Source organism: Nicotiana attenuata, unplaced genomic scaffold, assembly GCF_001879085.1.
Source record: "Nicotiana attenuata strain UT unplaced genomic scaffold, NIATTr2, whole genome shotgun sequence".
NCBI classification, from domain to species: Eukaryota; Viridiplantae; Streptophyta; class Magnoliopsida; order Solanales; family Solanaceae; genus Nicotiana; species Nicotiana attenuata.
The window spans coordinates 137,582-143,727 of NW_017670259.1; positions in this window are offsets into that span (position 1 = coordinate 137,582).

Below are 6,146 nucleotides of genomic sequence, written 5' to 3' on the forward strand. Positions count from 1 at the left end.
AAGATCATCCTGGAAAAGGATTCCATAGAGCCTGACAGATATCATGCTGGTTACACCCCATACTATCCAGGTTGGCTAGAAGAGGATCATGCTGGGTTAGGACAGCCCGGGTTTGTTCGAGGCCACAGGGTCATCGACGAAAGGGCTGAAATACAGGTTAAATACAACCAGTTGCGCAAGAGGATCAGGGAGTGCGAGAGTGAACATCAGGAAACTCAAAAAGCAAATCAAAAGTTGATCGAGGAATGGGAGGATATGGCTGTCAGCGCCAACAAGCGTCTAGGGCATTTGGAGCGAGGGTTGGTAGAGCTGGAAGGGAAATTCATCCGGAGGATCGAGAATTGCCAAAACGCTGAGGGAAATGAAGGAGGACATTTGGCTAGGGCTTATCTACTGCTGGGGCTGCGTGAGTTGGTGAAGCTATTCGATGGAGCTAAAGATGTCGAATCTGGGGAAGGTCCTTCTGGGACCAAATAGTTAGGAGTCTCTTTTCCTTTTCTCTTTAAAATGTAATAAGGCCAATGGCCATTAGTGACATTTTTACTTTATGCAATCTTAGTGTCGTTTTGGGACTCGTCTTATTTTTATCAATAAAATGAGGCATTTAGCATTATAAGTTCTCCAAATTAACTTGTCGCTAGGCCTACCTCGGGCACAACGAGGCACCCGATTTAGGACACGATTCATATTCTTATACTACGTGTTTAAATATTGCAATATTTTTTCTTGAAATCCATACTAACTTGTTACCTTTTTGTTTTTTTTTTCTCTTATTTTTATTTCCCTCCCCAAAAGGTTAGTTCGTGCACTCTGGCATCATCATCCTACTCCACAAGATCTAAGGGCCCTCCACCTCCTCCTCCTCCAAGCAAGAACAAAGCAAAAATGGAGGACGTGAACAACATCAGAAAGGAGAACTCAGCTGAAAGGGTAGAGGTTCCTCAGGGTATTCAGGTGTCCAAAGAAAGTGCCGCCCAGCTCGAACAGAAGCTACTGAAATTTCAAGAAGAACTAGACCAAGTCCAGAACTAGGCGAGCTTATCATTCTCCCTCACTACTCTAGACGTTAACTTTCCCAATGCCCAACACCCCATACCTCCACAGAACATCCCGAAGCCGCAGAAATAACCCGCTACTCATCAAAATTGCAACACATGTCACAACAACACCCCACTCCTCATCCCTGAACCATCAAATGATCATCCCCACCACACTCTCATCTATGTGGAAACCCTACCACAATACACTCAGCCCATTACAAACACACCGGAGTCTGATGACAAAGACTCTCTCATCAAAAACCTGGCTGCCGAGCTCAAGAAACTGACTAGCCGAGTCCAGGGTGTTGAAGGAAACAAAGGTATTGAGGGGTTGAATTATGAGGATCTTTGCATTCAGCCAGACGTCGAACTTCCCGAGGGGTACAAACCTCCTAAGTTTGAAATGTTTGAGAGCTCAGGGGATCCTAGAGTCCACTTAAGGACATACTGTGATAAGCTAGTCGGCGTAGGAAGAGATGAAAAGATTCGCATGAAACTCTTCATGAGAAGTTTGAAAGGCGATGCGCTATCTTGGTACATCAGCCAAGATCCCAAGAAGTGGACAAGCTGGGTAGGAATGGCGTCCGATTTCATGGACAGGTTCATATTCAATACAGAAAATGCACCAGATGTCTTCTACATCCAGAATCTAAAAAAGAAACCTACTGAGACATTCCGCGAGTATGCTACTTGATGGAGATCCGAGGCTGCTAAGGTCAGGCCAGCCTTAGAAGAAGAACAGATGAACAGATTTTTCGTCCGAGCTCAGGATCCACAGTATTATGAGAGGCTAATGCTGATAGAGGGACATAAATTCTCCGACATCATCAAGCTAGGAGAAAGGATCGAGGAAGGCATTAAAAGCGGTATGGTCACTAATTTCGAGGCATTACAGGCTACCAACAAAGCCCTACAATCTGGGGGCACGTCCAAGAAAAAGGATGTGAGTGCCGTGATGGTTGCACAGAGAACCAAGTCCCCAGTAAAATACCAAGCCTACCCGGTACCCCCTCTCACATACCAACCTATCCCCAATTACCAAGCACCTCCGCCCTCTTACCAAATTCCATCACCTGCTTACCAATCATCTCCCTCCCCCACATATCAACCTACCTCACCAAGATATTCCCAACCCGCACCCGTCTACCAAGCCTATAATGCTCAGCCTTCTCACTACCAATCACCTCCCGCCCGCCAAAACTTCCCCAGGCCACGCCCTAATTTCGACCGTAGACCTCCCAAGCAATACACCTCCATCGCCGAACCAATCGACCAGCTATATGAAAGACTCAAAGCAGCCGGTTACGTCACCCCAATCCCTGCCATAACTCCAGAAAATCCTTCCCAATGGGTCAATCCAAACAAAACCTGTGCATACCATTCCGGCATGAAAGGGCATACCATTGATGAGTGCCGATCTTTGAAAGACAAAATCCAAGCTCTAATTGACAACAAAATCATCGTGGCGAAGGAGCCTGCTCCTAATGTTCGCAACAATCCCTTGCCCGATCATAAGGATGGAGCGTGTATATGATCGAGGTAGAAGATGAGTGGGACCCCAAAGGGTCAATTGGATTGATTGCCGAAGGTGACGAGCCCAAGAAACCAACAGTCACACTGAATCCAATCGTAGTCCAGATCCAGCCCTCTGGGGATGCTGAAGTAAACATGTCCGTGCCTTTCGAGTTTGAAACACCGTCATCCACAAAGACCGCAGAGCAAATTGAGGTAGAGTTTGGGTCTCCAATGGTACCGGCACCATTTGAAGTTACTGTATTACCTCCCAAAACAAGGGTGCCCATTCCTGTAGCAATGTCAGCCATAACGCCATTCCATACACAGGCCATTCCTTGGGATTACACCGCCGAGGCAAGAAGGAAGGGGAAAACTAGGTCTGGAGAAGCAATTGCAGCACAGGGTATGACCAGAACCAGCAGAATTTATACTCCGGAGCACTTAGTTGAATCAAATAAGCAGGCCTCTGGACGACCTATTGAAACTGGGCCCGATGATCTCTGGCGGAAGATACAGGCGAAAGAATACTCAGTTGTTGATCAATTAAATAAAACACCAGCGCAGATCTCCATTCTAGCTCTACTGCAGAGCTCCGAGACACATAAGAATGCCCTGATGAAGATACTGAGCGAGGCGTATGTACCCAGTAACATAACTGGAGGAGAGATGGAAAACATGGTCGGGCAGATATTGGAGAGTCATAAGATCACTTTCCACGAGGATGAGTTGCCCCCTGAAGGTTTAGGCCACAACAAAGCGTTGCACATCACTGTGCAATGCGAAGACTATTTCATCACCAGGACTTTGATTGATGGAGGGTCCAGCCTCAACATTTGTCCATTGGTGACCCTCAGAACATTGGGGAAGAGTCTACATGAAATCAAGGATGGGGCTATCAACGTCAAAGCTTTTGATGGTTCCTAAAGGTCCACTACTGGGGAGATCAGTTTATGTCTGCAAATGGGACCAACTTGGTTCGATGTTGATTTTTAAGTAATAGACATCCCAGCATCATACAACTTATCACTGGGACGACCTTGGATCCACGCCGCTGGAGCTGTAGCATCAACCCTGCACCAGGCAGTGAAATTCGAGTGGAATCACCAAGAGGTGATTATTCATGGTGACGGGACCATATACAGTCACCAAACCATCCCAGCGATTGAAGGAAGACGGAAGCTAGGAGGAGAAACCTACCACCAGATTGAGCGAGTCAACGCCGTGGACAAAGATAAGTGGTGGGATAACAAGATAGAAAGTATACTGAATTGGAGCGGGTATGAACCTGGCAAAGGGCTCGGCAAGAACCTCCAAGGAATCACCAAGCCTATCAAACTGAAGAAACATGGCACCACTTTCGGGTTAGGGTATGGATATACTTGGCAAGAATTCAGGAACTGGTCGCCACCATGGCGCGGTTCTTACTACCCGCTGGAGCACCCAATACCCCGCCTAGAGCAAATTTTCCAGCCAGCAGGCATCATATATGGGTTAGAGGAAGATGAAACATTGGCAGCAATGAAGAACCTGTTCTTGGAAGATGACAATATGGACTGTCATGTCATTCTCGAGGAGGAAGGGGAGGAAGGCCCTTCCATACAAGCTGTGAGCCGAGGAGCGCGCCTCAATAATCGGTCCATTAGAACCACCAAGGCCCGGAAAGCTTCGGGGTAGCAAGGCTGAACAAAGCACTATCCTTTACTTTTTTTGCTAGTTAATTTCCCTTCAGTATTATCTTTAAAATTTTGAAAAGAGCTCCGATGTTCAAAACGATTTTGGAATTTATCAAAGTATTTCAGTTTCTTATAAGTCTCGCTCTTATTATTTTTCTCTATCATTTATTTTATTTTACACAGCATTACTATTACTTATCTTGATGAACCGACGAGTGTGACATGCGACGAGGTAACGCAACAAACAGATATAGACTCAGAAGAGGATGAGATACCAGAAGAGATCGTTAAAGAGGTCGAGGACTTTGAGAATAGACCTAAGTCTAACCTAGACGAAACTGAGGTCGTCAACCTGGGGAATACAGAGAATGTCAAGGAAACGCGCATCAGTGTTCACTTGTCACCGTCAGAAAAGGAAGAGTACACGGAGTTCTTAAAAGAATATGAGGACATATTTGCCTGGTCGTATGATGATATGACCGGTCTCAGTACATCTATTGTAGCTCACAAACTGCCAACAGATCCAACATGTCCGCCGGTAAAGCAGAAACTCAGAAAGTTCAAGCCAGATATGAGTTTGAAAATCAAGGAAGAAGTTACCAAACAAGTCAAAGCCAAGGTCCTCAGGGTAGTGGAGTACCCAACATGGTTAGCCAACATTGTGCCAGTGCCAAAGAAGGTCGGGAAGGTCCGAGTCTGTGTCGACTACCGGGACCTCAACCGGGCCAGTCCGAAAGATGACTTCCCCTTACCGAACATACACATCTTGATCGAAAACTGCGCCAAGCACGAGCTGCAGTCATTCGTCGATTGTTTTGCCGGATATCATCAGATATGGATGGACGAAGAAGACGTGGAGAAAACGGCTTTCATCACGTCGTGGGGAATGTATTGTTACAAGATGATGCTGTTTGGATTGAAGAATGCTGGGGCCACCTACATGAGAGCCATGACTACTATTTTCCATGACATGATACACAAAGAGATCGAGGTGTATGTAGACGACGTCATCATCAAATCCAAGAGAGCCACTAATCACATGGAAGATCTGAGGAAGTTCTTCAACAGACTGAGAAGGTACAACTTGAAACTGAATCCCGCCAAATGTGCATTCGGGGTTCCCGCCGGAAAACTGCTTGGGTTCATCGTAAGTCGCCGAAGAATAGAACTGGATCTATCAAAGGTTAAAGCCATTCAGGAATTGCCGCCGCCAAAGAACAAGAAAGAGGTTATGAGTTTCTTGGGGAGACTCAACTACATCAGCCGGTTCATAGCCCAGTCCACTATCATTTGTGAACCAATCTTTAAGATGTTGAAAAAGGACGCCGCCACTAAATGGACTATTGATTGTCAAAAGGCCTTCGACAGAATCAAGGAATACCTGTCAACGCCGCCAGTCCTGGTTCCGCCCGAACCGGGTAGACCGCTATTGCTCTACCTTGCAGTACTGGATGGGGCATTCGGCTGTGTTTTGGGGTATCATTTGCCGGTTCAGCGTCCCAAAGTCAATCATCACTGATAATGGTTCAAATCTTAACAGTGATCTGATGTGGGCAATGTGTGAGACGTTCAAGATTAAGCACAGGAATTCTACAGCCTACAGACCTCAGATGAATGGAGCCGTAGAAGCAGCCAATAAGAACATCAAGAAAATACTAAGGAAAATGATAGAAAAACACAAGCAGTGGCACGAAAAGCTATCATTTGCTCTGTTGGGATACCGTACAACAGTCCGCACATCAACTGGGAAAACTCCTTATATGCTGGTTTACGGTACCGAGGCAGTCATCCCAGCCGAAGTAGAGATTCCCTCCCTGAGGATTATACAGGAAGCGGAACTTGAAGATGCAGAATGGGTAAAAAGTCGCTATGAGCAGTTAGCCCTCATAGACGGGAAAAGACTGAACGCAGTTTGTCA